General features: G+C 35.8%; 1 long non-coding RNA gene across 1 annotated transcript; it reads left to right on the top strand.

Annotated features, from left to right (window-relative positions):
- Positions 1-13651: 13651 nt before the first annotated feature.
- LOC309513411 lies at positions 13652-17955 on the top strand. Its single transcript, XR_014211444.1, has 3 exons — positions 13652-13749; positions 13948-14103; positions 15447-17955. It is a non-coding gene; the product is annotated as an uncharacterized lncRNA (long non-coding RNA).
- The last annotated feature ends 353 nt before the right edge of the window (positions 17956-18308 follow it).

Here is an 18308-nt window from a genome sequence, read left to right as displayed (position 1 = left end):
AGTGTATATATATATGTATGTATGTGTGTATGTGTGTGTGTATGGCAAGTTTGCTTAGACACAATTCAATTTGTCTTGGTGAAGTTTTCAGTACTTACAGTTTTTCTCGATTGTTTACACACATTTTCTGGTACTTGAGATACAGTGACCACAACATATAACTCATTCACCAACCCCCTGAACCAATTCTGCTAAACTACAAGCACAATTCCTGCTTTACACTCAAATTGCAGTTCTAAAACACACTTTTTTTCAGAACACTACACACAATTCTCTGCTTTTGGCACAATTTTCATGCAGAAAATCTCTTGTTTTCTCAAGGAACACACTGCCATTCAAATATGCACACGGACAGTTTTACAATTAGCAATCAGAGCTTTAGCATAAAAGGGCAACAGGTGAGCTCTTCAATAGTGCAATGGATGCCAACATTGGAATTTTTTTTTTTTTTACTGTAACTGTATACAGTAAATTCTTCTGTTGTTTTGTATGTAGACCACTGTATGTACAACTTTGTGTTGGTTGGGATGTACACTGTGTACATTGTTTTTGTGGGAAAAATAAAATATATTTGTTATCATGTATTTGTGTGTTCTGAGTATAAAAACAATATTCTCAAATATTTTACAACACACTTATGTATGTACTGTCTTTAGTAAGTGTAACACTGAACAAAAAAAGGCCTAAGTCATTATGATGAATGGAGAAGAAGTGTTTTCCATTCATCATAGTGTTTTCCATTGAGCACATCAGTGTTCAACTGGTTCTTATAAATGTCTATTCATATGATGGTTTGTGTGTGTCATTTGAAAACAAAATACCATTTTGAGAAGAAATAACACTGTTTTGAATGTAAAGTTTCATTTTGCAGGAGAATTGAGGGGTTTTGCCCATTGTGTGTTTTTTTTGGATTTGTGTGTAGAGTTCTGAGAATATGAGGCATGCTTTCAGAAAATGTGTGTAAACAATCGAGAAAAACTGTAAACAAGTTTTTTTTTAAACCCCCCCCCCCACACACACATTAAAAATAGAATTAAAATAGCAATTGAAAGCTGCCGCTATTTTAAATAACTGAAGATAAATTCATTTACATTTTCACATACAACACTCGGGAGACAAACAAACACGCTCTCAACACATGCATAACTCAAATTCTTCATCTCACAAATGAACTTGTTTTCTTCTGAACTAATTAATACATGTCGCAGGAGAAGGACCAGACAGAGAGCTTTTGTTCACTTCTTGTATAATCATTAATTCATATTTACATGTGAGTCTCACAGAACAGAGCAGCAGCAAAAAAAATGCTGCACTTATACAAAGCGAGTTGTCCTAATAGGTAAAAGGAGCCGTTTGCAAGCTTTTGCTAGTGTTGACACTTCATTTGTATCAATGGGAACCCTCTCCAAAAAAAAAAAAGAAGAAAAAAAAAGTTGGGAAGTTTGCCAGACTGGCAAGGTGGCCATATTTTAAAATACATCATCATGTCACTTCTTTAATGTACCATAATCTATTAGGCACATGGCAAACTAACAGGAATCTTTTTAAATGATGGCTTTTTATGGCTTTGTGCAGGTGATTAATTAAATAAAAAGTCAGCGTTGCACAAATCATCCCTTTAATTAGTCGGAGGAACGTCACCGCAGCGTTCTGCGACGTTTCGCGGCGGGAGGACGAGGCAGCGGGGGGTGCCAGTCAAAGTGCCACCAAGAGCGAACACAGTTGTGGGTGTGTGGGTGTGTGTGTGTGTGTGTGTAGCAGCTTTCTCCGGGCCTATGGTTGTTACCCGGCAGCAATTCCAGGTGCTCATGTCAGCTGGAATTCAACTCCAGCTGTTTGGAGAAGATTGATTTCATTATGTTCTTCTGCCTCGATTGTTTTCTCTCTCAGTTTTCTCTGTGTTTTTCTTTAATTGCTTGTCTTGTGAATTGGCGAATGTTAAATCAGAGAATTACCGGTTTTATTTCCTCGTTCGTTTTTTTTTTTCTTCAGCGCCCTGAACTTTTCATGCTTTGCCAAAACTGCGAGAAGCGGAGAATATAAATAAATTAAAACGGCAATTTATTCCCATAATTGTGCTTTGCTTCAAGGCCCACAATTATAAATATACATCATACATCTGAAGCCTAATTAACTTTTGCCAAATTAAAGAGCAAAAATAAAGCCTCGAACAATAACGTTCGACAAAAATTCAGCTGTGACATTCCGTTGGATTCATATCCGTTTTGATATAATGTCACCGTTTTCCGGGTTGCGCCGTAATTACTCTGCGAGAAACGTCCCATAAGTCTCTGCTGCTTCGCGGATCACATGAATTGTGTTATCAGGACTCTCCTTTTATTGAATTTACTCAGGTTCCTCTTTTCTGATTAGAAGAATCCATTTCTCTCTCCACTTGGATAGATCTGTCCTCCATCATGGTTAATGTTAACTTCATGTACACACTGAAGAGGGACTGCGGGGATCATCATTCTCATTAATGAAGCTCAGACACTGGTCCCTGTGTCCTCCTCTATACAAAATGCTTCTTCATTTCAGAGTTGCTCTGCTTTATTAAAGCTCATTACCATTTCTCTTTTAATAAGGCCTCTTTAAAGTCATTACCTGCAGTGGGGTTTAAAGAGTACTGCTATTAAAAGGTTACTTAGATGTGAATAATAGCCCTGCGATATACTCAAGTTAATTACTATTGGAAACTGGTTGAGGTTTAATTTAATGCTGACCCGTTCCATTGAAGAATATGTTGCGCTGACAGAATTGACGAAAAACGAGGGAAAAAGAAAACCATTCACGGTCACTAAGCCCATTTATGTCGGATCGTTTTGAGTTGGATCGTATTCATTTTCACAACAAAGAGAAGCGTATCTTTGAGCAGAGGCCAGATGTTCGTATTCTTCAGCACAGTCCATTGGAAACCATATCTGAGCAGCGATATTTTTAAACAATCGAACGGTCCTGTTAGATGTTCTTTTTGTATCAATCATATTACGTGCCTGCAATCAACATGAAAGAAGGAGAACTAATGATTTTTCCTTCTCGTTCGCTCTCTCTCCAATCACGCCCTCCTCCGCCGCCTCATTGTCACCATTGAACCAGACATAATCTGACTTCAATTGTTCTTGCTGTTCCAGACTCTTCACTTTGTCTCTGTCTGTTGTGAGCGAATAAGTGTGTAACAATCTGAGTCGTGAGCGAAAAACTGCTCTCATTCATTTGGAGACGCTTTCTAACCCGTTCTCGTCTCGGTAAACGAGGACGCACAAGTTTACTTCGCCTCTACATCGATATCGTGTGTCAGTCCGGTACAGCGACAAGACACAAAGGAGAACAGCAGAACTGGGGGGGTTTCAGAGACCCCCCCCGCTCCGACTCAGATGAATGTTGTATCCCTGGCTGGCGTCTCCTCATACATAAATCTGCAAGCCTGCTTAATTCAATCTGCCTCGTGCATCTGACTTGGCACACCACAATTTGATTACCACAACTGTACTTTTTAACTCCTGTCAGGGAGCAAGTGAGGCTTATGTAAACATCTGCCAGAACACATGGTTGCTTCCGATTAGGCCGGCCTTAAATCAAACCGCAGCAATGAATCTTTACCTGACACTAATACTTTTAAACTTCATACGCACAATTAAAATGAATTGCGGCTAAAGAATACAGGACAAACCACATTAACGGGTCATCTCCCATGTATAGGATCTTTCCCTGCGTCTGTCTGCCAGGGAAGCTAGACGATGTGGTTAGCTTTCTCTGCTACACTGGAAAACAGATAAACACAGGGCTTACAGACACACAAATCAATTTGGCATGAGGGTAAATTACCCTAAACATAAACATGATTGTATGTTTCCCGAATTTTAAATATGTATTTCAAACATTTGACTGTGATTGAGAAAATAATAAGTTATTATTCAAAGTAAAATTTTATTAAATCGTGTTTGCAGAAATAGACTGTTAATATGTTATTATTATTATTAGTAGTAGTAATTTTAACAATTTTATAATTGTTTACATTATTAGTTTTATTTTGACTGTTGTTGTTGTTCAGCATGCACATTATAGTCTATGTGGTTTCATGAATGGAGAACAAACTTCACCTTCTGTTTCCAAGAAAACATATTTATTGCTATTCATCTTAATGTGTTTGAAAAAAAGAGCAAAGTTACAGCTATCCATTTTTTAAAAGGATTTGAGTATTAAATGAGAAAATGGGGTGGTGAATGTTAGATTAGACTGGGTTTACTCATTAAACCAGAGGGACTCTTAATGACTTCAGCAGTGCTGAAACGGCACATTCATGAGAGATGAACAGGCAACAGCACTGCATTATGTATCGCTCCGCTCCGCTCACAAAGTTAACATTCAAGTTGAAATGCGTCGTCGTAGTCTCAGTTCCTTCACTTTTTGTAAAAATAGCACTACAAAAACACCCTCCGATTAATAGTACATGTATTGGCAGAACAAGCTGAGAAATTAAGACTCATCGGCCATTACCTTATTGCTCCGTTATCAGCCCATTTGATTCAATGCATGGAAAGCTCAAGTTCGCTTTGCTTTTATTATCAAACCACAGGGTCTCCTCTCAAATTTTTTTTTTTTTTTGTGTAATGTAACATATTTGAATGTAAAATTATTCACTGCTTAGAAAAGGTATCATACACTATAGTCTCACACAGTGTAACCCTGAATAAGTTGGCGTAACTCAAAAAATTTGAGGTAATCAGTTACCAGCTATTTTTTACATCTCAACTTAAATATTTTTAGTAGTGGAAACTTGGCTAGTTTTAATTCAGTAAATGCTACCTTGCTAATTGGTTACACAATGCTTTAGTTGCCATAGCATAGCTGAATGAGCACAGCAAATATAAAACATTTAACGCATATCTGTTCTTAAACTAAGCTCATGCATACAAAACAACATGACAGAAACTCTTCTAAACTGCAAAATATTAAACACTACTAAATCAACAACAACAACAAAAACATTATATAACACTTAATTTTAGCATTTACTCTCCCGTTTGAGTGTTATGACAAAGCATGCTGGGAGATAGAAATCCCAGCCCAGTTTCAGTTAAATTTAAGTTTGTCTAAATTAAAAGAACTCTCACAAAACACAAAACAATGAAACAATTCAGATTACTTAAAATGTTTCAGTTTTGTGAACTCAAAAGAGAGAAAAAAAGACATTTTTAAATACTCATAAAAGTTAATCTGATTGAACTAATTTGTTTAATTTCAGTTGGCTCTACTCAAACCAGTTAGTTATTTTGAGCATTAGGGGTTATCAAACAATCATTTACAACCATATATAAAAATAAATATAAATCCTATATATTGATTAGACCTCTAGTTTTCTTTTAAATGTGAGAATTGAACACCCCTCATCTGCCACTCACTCCAATGATTGACAATTTGACTTATGTTTTACAGATTCATTCACCAGAAAGCAGCAGAACTTTAAAATCCACTGTTTTTTTTTTTTATCTCATTCACAAAACAGCAGGGGAAAAAAGGCCTGATAATATTATTCAAGCTAAAAAAAAAGAATTGTGCTTTTTTTTTCTTTCTTTTTTTGGCTGGAGTGGAAATTTCCATTAATGATAAAGATGTGGAAATTACTGCATCACTCTTAAAAATACCCCAATTTCTCTCAGTAAAAAATATGTATTGCAATTGGCTTTTTAATTAATCTTTGTTCGAAATGTGCCGCATGAAGATGTTTTCTTTTTTTTTGTGAGCAATCTGTTTGGCTCCGTCTCAAGGTTGCTTGACTTTACACCGGTGCACAGGAAAGACTTACGGGTGTAGGTTCTAACCCTTTCATAAATCTCCAGGCCTTTCTTGCTGGATTCTAATTAGCAAAGGGCAAAAAGTCTTCTGATCACTTTTTCACCACAGACTACATTAAAACAATGGCAGAGAATGAAACGGGTGATGTCATACGGGTGGTAAAAAATATAGTTATTCTGCACTGACTTTTTTTGTATGGCTAATTTTTAAATATAATTTGTTTTGCTTTTTTTTTTATGATGCAGTTTGTTCAGACACTGTGTTATGTTTGAAATGATAATATTTACCCGAACTTTCTGTGATGAACCTTTTTAACTTTTAATCTTCTTCAGTCACTGAGACACTGGAAAACATTTTTTGTAACTTTCAAGAAAGAGTCATTATGCATACATTATTTATTTGCTGAATTTATCTATGTACATTCAAATATATATATTTTTGAACATAAGACCATTTGAATGTTCATTCATGATCTGTGAAGCATTATATAATATAATAATGTTTGTTAATGTTATTAATGACAGTTATTATATAAAGTGCTGCTAACATATTAGACTATACATATTTGGACAGTCGCCGATAAAAATATTTTATAGTGTATTGATTGAGCAATAGGACATCTTTTTTGAAATATTTTTTTGTTTTTGTTTTTACTTCAAAATGCACATTAAAGCAAGGGGGAAAAGAATGTAATGACATACTGTAATACTGAAATATGTTGTAAACCAGTAGGGTTGACAGTCATTGTGTCTTAATAGTGTGTGAATGGTTCAGTTTTAATCATTTCAACTTTCGACAGCCTCTCAATTACAAGTGATGTGGACAGCAGAAACAAAGGCAAACCCTTTCAACTCTTATCAAGAGTTGATAAGCAGCCTTTTGTGTTGCTCCCGTGGACTTCCACACATTGTGTCTGTATCTGTCGTTCTTTCCTTCAGACGCTTCAAGTCTTTGAGCCTTTGCAAACGGACATACAAAGCTCTGCTCATAATACAGAGAGCTGAGTGATCACAGGAAGTTGTCGCACATTAAACAAGTCCTCCTGTCTGTGGTGGGCCTTTGAAAATAACACTGTCATCTGTATCTGACAGCAGAGATGAGCAAGTTCACTAGCAGAGATAGCTGAGATATCGGCTGCTCACTTAGCGTGGAAACACACCACACAGCGGCACTACAGAGTGTGTAATCTGGTGAGGAGAGAGAATGTAATGGAACCAACATGACATGACTGCTGGTCTGGGAAAAATTATAGTATATAGTATATACTGTATAGGCCAGGCCTAGTGTATTGTGTGTGTGTATGTGTATATATATATATATTCAAAACTTTTTCCATACAGAATCGTTTAAAATTAAAGTCTCTCAACAGTTCATACTGAAATCATATGGGCATTTATGAGACATAAATATCTGTTTTATGCAAATATATGCTTTAAAATTGTTATGGTCATGAAAACACACAGGTTTGTCAGGGGAAAGGTTGTCAAAGAGATACTAAATTTAAGAAAATAATAATAATTAAGAATGGGAGAGATTAAAATATAGCACAATCTAGTTCAGCTGAATAAACAAAATCAAAACACACACAAATGTTCTTTGTTGAAGAAAAATATTCACTCTCAGAAAGAATGGTACAGAAGCTGTCACTGGGACGGTTAAAAAGGTTTTAATATGTACCATTTAGGTACTAATATACAGTTTTGGTGTAAATATGTACCTTTGAGGTACTAATATACACTGTAAATAAATTATATGAATAATAAATATGACAACATATGTTTTTACATTGCTTCAACTCATCAAAATAAGTGAAGCAAATTTGTATCTTTTTTATAAGATTCAACTAATTTTTCAAATCAGTTTAATGCAATTTAAGTTGAAATGACTTAATTTGTTTTTTTTTTGTTTTTGTTTTACAGTGTAGGTATACAGTGACAGCTTTTGTACGTTTTTTTTTCCTGAGTGTTCTTTAGACTAAAATAAAAGTTTTTTTCCTCTTAGAAAAAAAAGGTTCCAAAAGAGGGTTTTCGTATCAATGTCATTACAGATGCATTTTTGGTTTCTTAAAGAACCTGTGAGTGAAAGGCTCATAAAAGAACCATTTCATTCTTCATTCTTAAAAGTAAAGGCTCTTAATTGGGATCTATGGTTACATGAAAAACCTTTAACAACCACAGAACCTTTCCATTTCCCAAAAGGTAAATAGTGGAAAAATATGTTTTAGGTTATTTTCAGACCTGATCACTGAAAGGTTCTTTGTGGACCACAAAATGGTTCTTCTATGGCTTTGCTGTGAAAACCCTCTTTTGGAACCTTTATTTCAAAGAATGTTGGTCTGAGGAACATTTTTACAGCCTAAAAGAAACTTTTTCTTCTACAAAGAACCTTTTTTGCCATGGATGTTAAAGGTTCTTCATGGAACCATACATGCCAACAAAGAACCTTAATTGTGAAGACTTAGTGTGCTGGTTAAATCTTAAATTGAGAATTGTGAGAGAACCATCCACAATCTGCAAGTCGTCTCCCATCAGCAGCAGGATTATGCACATTAGGCTGATTAATGGTGTCCGCCACCAGATTACTTTGATTTGATAAGCAGTACAACCCATCACGAACGTAATACATCACAAATTGTTTTGTCAACAATTTATGGTACTATTTATCAAATGACCATCGCGACTCGCTGAGTAATAGTGTCATATCTGACATTATGTCAATAGAGAAGTTGAGCTAAGGGCAGCCGGGCTGCAGTGATTTAGACACACTGTGTGCTGACCTGCGTCTATGTTTAATTCATAGCAGATGAGCAGAAATAGATGGATTACTGTTCCTAGATCTGTGTTTAAAGCAGAAATGCTTAGGAGTGGCTAGGTTGGTATGCCAGTCACATACCTGGTCCTGGTATAGAGTTAATATCTGTGAATGCACAGATGTGATAAGAGAAAGCATTGGCTTCAAATAAAGAATTTACAAAGGTATTGTTTCCTATAGCATATGAATACTAAACATGCATGAATACTTGTCAAAGCAATTGTGTTTATTGAACAAGTTGAACTTTAACGATATAATTCATGGCATAATGTTTTTTATAATTTTTTTGTCTCTCATTTGTTTTTTAAAAAAAGCAAAAATTATGGTTTAAACGGGTAGTGATTGGGGCTATTTTTTGGAGTTTTAAAAGCAGAAAGGTTAGACTTGACACTTTCATATAATATATATTTTTCTTGTTTTATTTAAACTGTAAAGCTGTTTAAATAATCATTTTCATTGTCGTTTTAGGGTTAATGGTGTTGTGTTGTCAGCGATGAAGTTATAAAATTGGATAGAACACAAAAAATGTTAGTATGTGATTTCTTTCCCACACTAAAATCATGTTAACATTCATATTGTTTATGGATTGTGTCGATTGAAACAATGAATAATGTTTACAAATTGGCCCTATTCACTTCCATAGTCAGCACCTCACTTTAACCCAGATTTGAGATATGAAAGTGAAAATTCATCAACATTATGCTTGCAAATGCTGTCGATTAAGCTTAACTTGTACTAAACCCAGAATATTTTCTTCCAGAAACACCACTACTTTATAAATTTGTTCACATAAATGGTGGTGATGACTTGACTCTTTATAGGTCAGATAAACACTCCTTATATGATAAGACTTGGCGTATTGTATCAAAAATCAATAATAAGTATAGAAATAGGATATATTCAGGCTGTCTAACATTTTCAAATCAAGAACAGCACAAAAAAACAAACAAAAAAAACAGTTCCTCATTCAGTCCAAAATAGTTTTTCTCTTCACAGTGCGAAAAAAAAAAAGAAGAAGAAAAAAAAGGCAATCTAAAATCCCACCTCCTCACATAATCATTCTAGTCATCATCATGATGGTCAACAATTTCTGGCTGCTTGTTTTATGATGTTGTCAAAACAGGTCTGCACACCTTCGTAATTTGACAAGCTTTCCGGATAGCTTGCCCTTGGAATGAAGGCCGCGGTTCAAGCCGTCATCGAGGGGATCAATGCTGCTCCTGAGATTGGGCTGCGAGTGGCAAATAAATTCCACAGCAAAAACATCAGTTCCACAGGTATGAAAATGGTGAGCCAGCGCCGGCTGTATGGCTCTCGTCCAAAGCACCACTGGCTCATCTTAAAGGTTACAGTGACTACCCTGTGCACTAGTGTTAACAGAGCTTTCCCTCTCTGGGTTTATGGTCTGTGTAATAATTTTAAGCAAAGTGAAGAGTGTGTTTCCACAGGAGATGTTGGAGGAACAGCTGCGGGCCAGGGAGGAGGACAAGTGGAGAATGATTGATCACTGGGAGCGGAGAGGCTGTGTACCTCTCACCTTCCCCCTGCGAGGCTCCACGTCTGCCCCTGATCCCTTACATCTGCCTGCCCTTAGCAGAGCTGGAGGAGGAGGCCCGGCTGGATCTACTCATGTGTCCCTGTACTCTGGAATAGGGGAGACGCCGAAAACACGGGCCAAACCTTAAACTCTGATGCCATTGCTTTCGTTATATGTGTGAAGGATATGTTGCATATGTTTTTCAATTAGCCTACTTGCAACAATAACAGAACTGTGTGAAAGGAGACTTGAACATCACACATTATAAAAGACATACATGTTCAGTGTTTATGCTGTAGTTGGCTCACATGGAATGTATACTGAGTAATAAAAAATAAAAATCAGAATCAGTGATATTCACTTTCAAAACAAGGAGCTCCTTTAAAAAAAAAAGAAAAAAAAGATGCCATATTGACAAATTTTATTATAGTCTAAAATACTAGATTATTAGCCGGATAAATTTGCACTGCTTTCTCCCTAATACATCGTTACGCCAATAAGTGGCGACAAGTGTCTTTTAGAGTGAATGAATGAATGAATCGTTTACCGATTCGTTTAAAATAGTGATCGAGTCATTGAACCATTCACTCAAACTATTCGTTAAAATCACCGATTTATTCAGAAACTAAACAAATGACTGCATATGAATGAGGAATTAAATTATTTACTTTATCGATTCGTTTAAAAACACTGGTTCATTCAGGAAGGAAACAAGTATGGGTGACAGAGTGAGTCATTGGACCATTCACTGAAGCAATTCGTTCAAAATCACTGATTCATTCTGAAACTAAACAAATAACTGCATACAGTATGAGTGAGGAATACTTTACAGATTCGTTAAAAATACTGTTTTTATTCAGGAACGATACAAGTGAGTCGAGTGTGTGTGTTTGTGAGTGAGCCATTCATTCAAGCGATTCGTTTGATTCATTCATGTTGCTCGGAGACTGATTCTGTTTTGGGTTCGTTTGGACCTGTTTCGATGGCGGTCCAAAACCAGACAACGTACCAGACAATCGTGTCTAAAATGTAAGTTACTCAATATTAACTTCTTGTTTGTGTAAGGGAGGTGTAAGCAATATTATAATTGCCTAATTATATTTGAAATGAATTTTAATCAGCTGTCAAACACAGCATTCTGTACTAAACCAAAAGCACTCTCCACTCTGAACACGCACGCTAACGGTTTTATCAGGCTTTCTTCGATGAAATGTTAAAGATCTTCTTTTACAACCTGAGGGGCCTATTTCTTTTTAACAGGACATTGTTACTAACCTGTCAAAATTGAAGCGATACTTTATAAAAAACATTAATTTGATATTTGATTGAAATACACCATTATGGTTTCATTAGCTCATCGATTTAGCAGTAATCTCATATCAGAGACCATCAAGCAAGTTACATGCAATAACCTGGGGCTAAATGTTAAAATATGATCCAGACTAGCTAATGACCCTATTACAATCGACCCAGGAAGCTGAGAAAGAGATTCTCCAGGTTCTGCGCTGCCTCATGCGGGCTGCCCTCTGCTGTACCATCATCCTTACTATTACAAACCATGTAATTCATCCAACCAACACAACTCATAATCTAGCAAATGAGAAAGGCAAGATAGAAGGGGAAAAGCCCTCCTTGTCTCATATTTTTCTGCCTCTTTCTTTTCTTTTGCTCTATGATGTAAGAGGTGAATGTTCACCACCAGTGACCTATTAAATCAGGCCTCATTCCTTCAATTTCTTCGCCAAACAGGCACCAGACCAAAATGTCTGGAGAGACCGACGGTCAGAGAAAGAGAGAGAGAGAGGCTGAAAAAAGAGAGACAGGCAGACAGACAAACCGAGGGGGGATGAATCGGAACCGCCCAATCAAAAATTATTGCAGCTCCATGAATGTGTCCTGTAAATGTTGGCATGCTAATTGTGCATTTATAACATTTTTAATGGTTTGTTAATTTACCTCCCACTCTATGATTGCACTTGAAATGAGTTAATGACTGTGGGGGGAGAGTTAACAACATGCCCTGGCAGACACACAATATTTCCCGCTTATTTATCAACCTGGCCAGTGAGAGAGACAGATCGGCTTTGGGTGAATGAAGGGGATGTCTGCTGGGCGAAGAGCTTTAGCTATAGGGACATAAACAGACCAGAACTGGACAAATAGAATTAATGTTTTAATTTTCTTTTGCCCTTAAAAAACACACAAAAAAAAACCATAATAAGACATAATTATCAAAATAACAGTCAGTTGGATAACAATTTTGCCTGTTTAAACATAAAAAGAAAGTGAAAAACAAAGCCGTCTCATTATTTAAACTACACTTAAAATCACATCACAGTGCGAAAGACTAGGAATGACTTTTTTTCCTAAAAATCTCAAATTTGATTCAAAACATACACTTACTAACCTGCGTTAGTGAAACTGTATAGTGCAAGTTACAAACTAATATTTTAAAGTAGTAAGAACATAGAAATATCTCAGAAAATGTATTTATTGCTATTTTCAAACACTCATACGATTTTCTTCCAAATATTGATTTTATTTTCGACACATTTTCAGCACATCACTTTTAAAATGTAGTTCCATTACTATGGAACTGTGTGTGTGTGTGTGTGTGTGTGTGTGTGTGTGTGTGTGTGTGTGTGTGTGTGTGTGTGTGTGTGTGTGTGTGTGTATCACGCAGAGTTTCACCATCATTTTAATATAGTTGTTGTCATTTTTATTATCAGTGTGTAAATGAACTGGATTGAATATACTGTAGCATGTGCGGCTGACAGTGTGTGCATGTGTGTGTATTTCTTTCTGCAATTCGAGTAGCATTTGTTTAAAACACAAACTATCTCAATTAGGGTGACAACTACAGCATAACGCTAAATACAACAAATGAAACTAGAAATAAAGTAATTTAACTTAATATTTAATGAATTTGATTTAATATAATACTTAACTTTAACTTAATATTTTGACAATGTATTCCACATAGAGTTTTCTACTGTACATAGGGATGAATTAGCTAAATAAGTCTGTGAATAGTTTATGTGAACTGCTTGGTTTACATGAGCCGTTCACTGTGAACTGATTCATTAAAATTAATCGGACTTGCCAATTCAATACGAAAGATAGCACAGTTTAGTCGAGCATGTTTGATTACTCGCTAATGTGCAATAAATATGACATAAGAAATAATGATGTATCTTTGAATCATCATAACAATACTTTTTCAAAAAAGTTGCAGAGACACTCTACTGAAAAAAACAACAACTTTAGTATCACTACTTTTATTTAGTTACTGCCCAACACTGGCCTTCTTAAACATAAAGCATGCCTGATGGTAACATTGACATATGACCCGCATGCAGTGAATATCGGTAAATGAATAAACAAACACATAAACTAGATAAGAGACTGGTGCTAACATAGTTAGTAACGTCTCTGGCACTGTCCGTTCGAGTCATTTCCTCCAATCTTCCTCAGCAACAGGACATGACTTGGCGACATATAGACGAGAGACTATTGAGTTGCTAGACTACTTGTGCTGTAACCCGGGCAATCAGACCGAGAGCAATGCTCAGCAGTTCAACTGGAATCTTAAACACATTGTGAAGGTATGTTTGCGTTTCTTAGGCTATTTGACGATAAAATGAAAGAAAATAAAGCAATATAGCAACATAATGTGTTTATTGTTCAATCCTCCTTCCTAAATTTCTTCTTAAATTGAAAAATGTACTTTTTAAATGTATTTGATCAATAAGTTACCATTTATTTGCATAACTTTTCAATACTATTAATATCTTTCCATCAAGGCTTCTAATCTCTGACCCAGATAGAGATCGGAATGAATTGGGAGGCACTTTAAGGCGACACATTCGTAACTTACTCCACTGGAACTCCACTCCACCCCTCACTAAACAAGCCACTCTATCAGTAAATGCTAATCTCCTAATTAACAAGCTAATTAGGTAATTATGGCTTTGCAGAAGGATGCCTAAATGAATTATGACAACACAGTCACTGCTTTCTGAGACACCTGTGGGCCCCTTTTTGGCTGTCACCAAAAAAAAAAAAAAAAAAAAAAAAAGTAAGGTGACAGCCTGTTCGGTTTTCAAAAACTTAATTCTCTTGGAAATGATGTGTATGTTATGAGACAGGGGCTATTTGTTTTGAGACTGTCAATTAAACCTGTCAGATAAGAACGATTTTATGACTAATTAGCACCCCATATGCATAAATAAGCGGTAAATAATTAAGTATTTATTAAACATTGAAGAGATAAATGGAAGCTATGTTGTATGTGCTGTTTTTTTCCTTAATTCTTACATTAATGATATAATAAACATACATTTACAGATTAATATTATTGTTTAACACAATTTTTCTTATGTAACTCATGCATTTTGTAATATTTTAGGTTACACTTTATTTCGATGCACTTCAGACATTCTAGTACTATAAGTAACTTGTCAACTACATGTCAACTAACTCTAATTAGAGTATAAGTAGACTGTTAGGGTTAGGGTTTGGGTTAGTAGAATAAGTCGACATGTTCTTCCAAAGTTACTTATAGTCAGTAGAATGTTTGTTGAGGATCCATCAAAATAAAGAGTTAGCAGATGTTAAGCAGACGGTGTACCAATACTCTAAAGAGAGTTAGTTAACATGTATAGTATAGTTGCAAAATTACTTGTAGTTATTAGAATGTCTAAAGTGGACCATTGAAATAAAGTATTTTATTATATTATGTCTGATACGATTATAGAGAATATAATCTGATATATAAACACACACACACACACACACACACACACACACACACACACACACACACACACACACACACACACACACACACACACACACACACACACACACACATACTATATATGGAGTAACCACTTGGGGTGAAAAATTGTATGGGTAGGAAAAAAAGCCTGGTGTGCTCATTAGTGAAAATAATCATGAACGGTGGGCTTCTTTCCAAGAGCAATAATATCAACAGTTACCACTGACAACAGCGAGGTTACCGTGGCCATATTTGGCAGAAACTTCAGCTGATATTTTCAAGACGCTCGGTTTATAAGCAGCACTGCATTGCACGATTTTCAGTATTCACTGCTTAAATGTTCATATGATTCAAACTGCTGTTGAATTATGATTTCATTACTCGTTCTCCATAAATTCAAGTCGGTTGAAGGAAGTGGGCAGTAAACATCCAATAATAGAAATTGTGTTTATGTCATTATGTAAGCATGGCATCATGACCACAATAAGCTGAAGTGTCTTTTTTTCCCCCTCCCACCAAAAGATTTGCTGTCATACTTGGGGGAAATGAATTATGTTGACATATGGCTGAAAACAATGGTGGAAAGGCATGCAACGCAAGGCAATGAAGAATCATGCGGTGTTGTGGAGGAGAGGATCTGGAGCTGTTCCTTTGAGCCCTCTATGACAGGTATACAGAGCCACCTGACAGCACAGTATTTCAGTGATAAATGCAGTGGGTCTGGGACTTCCATTCACTAAACTCAGGAGTGTGCCGGGCTGATACTTCAAGGTCAAGTGAATATGAAAGAGCCGAGCCACACAGCTTGCTAAAAAGAACGAGAGAGCGAGCGTCTCTTGCCGCCTCCTTAACTTCGACAACTTCTAAATGTTATGTTGCTTAAATTCATGTGACGTGCTTTATAAGCACAGATGTTGCGTTACAGCATCGTTCCGTGATTATTGGATGCTTGTGATTTTAAAAATCCATAATCTGTCAGCCGCACATGCTATATTCAATCTAGTTCATTTACACACGGATAATAAAAATGACAACGACTATATAAAAATGATGGTGAAACTCTGCGTGATACACACACACACACATGCACTCAGTCGCAGCCAAAACAATTGAATTACAGGGCTTGTGGCATGTTGTCTTACTCTGTGATATGTGTGAAATGGTTAATTAAAGGTGAGCTCATTATTCTTGCTCAGGATCCAGTAACTGTGTTAACATGATCCATGACTAATATATCACCCACTTATTGCACCCGAAGAATTGAATCAATTGCTCTGAACACCAATTCATACACAAGAGTTGAAGTAAATATGCCACTATAAATTCTACTGTTTGATCTGTATTGTTCAGGAGGATGTGTGTAAATCAAAAGCCTATGTTTGTGTATTAAATATGGTGTCAAACTATAACAGAACACAATCATGCTGTGGTGTATTTAAGCGAAATCGCCTAATATCACATTTAATTACTGAACATGATGGGGGATGTATCTCAAATGTTGCTATAATGTTTACATATTTATCTGTTACAAATTAAAGTAGTTTAGAAATAAAGAATTTGAATGGAAACGTGTACAAATGAATTCAAACTGCAAAACAATTCCAAACAAATGCAGAACAAATACATAAAACAAGCTATATAAATTTTAAAAAGCCACTTAAAAGCCACATAACCATATTTTGGGGGACATTTGTACCCAGAAGTGAGCTAAATCTGACATGCCCTCTTTTTGTGGACATCCCCATTTAAAGTTCAAATGTTTTCTGTTAAAGTATTTATGTAAGAATCAATAGAAGTCCATGGAATGTCACCATTTAGAAAGCCACTGTAAGTAAACGTGTGCTCATGCGCTCATAATTTTGGCAAATACATCTTACCCAGTTTCCCTTTTTTTTGTGTGTGCAAAATCTACAAGTACTTTGGAGAAGAGGTTTACAACCCTTGCCATCCGTTCAGACATAATATTTTTCAAATATAGATGAAAAACTTGTGTGGGTGTTATAGATCAAATTAAACAATAGAACCCGCTGATTCAGGTCATACCAGTCCTGTCACATAACGTTCATTAACAATCACAAATCAAATTATAAATAAGACATGAATTTATTGCTTCAAATTACCTCAGAAGTGGGTGGTGTGGTGTGTACAAGCCCATTTCTAATTGGTGAAATTAAAAAATAAAAATCTCAATCTGTGTTACAACAATCCCCTATACACTTCTACTTATATGTTCTACTTGCATAAAAAACAAACAAAAAAACATCACTGGTATACATTTTTTTTATGTATTGAATATCACAAAGCTCTTAAAGCTCCAGGCATGCTGACAGATTCTTCAGCGCTTTTCGCATTGTTTATCCTCAACTGGATCATCCCAGAGGAAGTTTTGATTTTCTGCATATCTGATTATTCGCTCTTTAATTAGCCTGCGTTAATTTCCCGTGTTGCGTGTGTCAGTGATGGAGGCGGTCCACAGGGCCTTCAGTCAGTTCATGCACTGTATGGAACGGGACTTTCTGGTGCCAGCTTTCACAAATTCTCAGCGTAGCATCACATTGTTGCCATTGGAAGGGTGTCTGATTGACTTTCTTGCTGTGCAAAAATTAACAGCTCTGTTTCCTCTGTATGTGTCTCTGATTCATGGTAATTAGTCCCATCACATCAGAGACTGTCATGTCACAAGTGCAACCCTGCAGAAGTGCATTACCTCAACTGTGGCACCAGAGGATTTCATAATGAATATTAACCTGAAGGTAGGTACATATAGTATCTGGTTGCAATGTGAGAGTGTCTATAGATCATTAAATTAAAAAAATATATTTTCTAAACTGATGTAATGCATATTTTTTTTAATCGTGAACAATGTGTTTAAACAAGTTTCAGTTGTTAAATAACAATTTCAAAGTGTTTAAATCATTTTTTTCATTGTTGTTATGTCAGGCGGTACAACCATATAGTCACTGTAAATAGAAATATGGTCAATATGATATGACAACATATGTCTTTACATTGCTTTAACTCATCAAAATAAGTTAAGCAATTTTCAGTTAGATTCAGCTCATTTAAGTCAGTCTAATGTAATTTAAGTTGAAATGACTTAAACATCCAAGTTGATTGTACTTGAAAATTGAAGGCAGCAAAAATATATTATTTTTTATATATATATTTATTTTTTTTGCATGTGGCTAGTTGTACCACATGGAAAGTGTACCAACCCATACTTGAAATTAGCATTTCATATTTCATATTTGAGATGGATCTACAAAAGATAGATCGTTCACTCTGCCACAAGGATCAGTTGGGGTCCTCTGGAAGATGCATTATCATGTTTACTGTTATTACCTTATCAGTTCACAATAAAGAGCCACGTTTGCAGTTGAGAAT

The sequence above is a fragment of the Leuciscus leuciscus genome (assembly GCF_965113295.1).
Source record: "Leuciscus leuciscus genome assembly, chromosome: 13".
Classification (NCBI taxonomy): domain Eukaryota; kingdom Metazoa; phylum Chordata; class Actinopteri; order Cypriniformes; family Leuciscidae; genus Leuciscus; species Leuciscus leuciscus.
The sequence above is the reverse complement of the archived record's forward strand: the minus strand, read 5'-3'. Positions and strand labels throughout refer to the sequence as shown.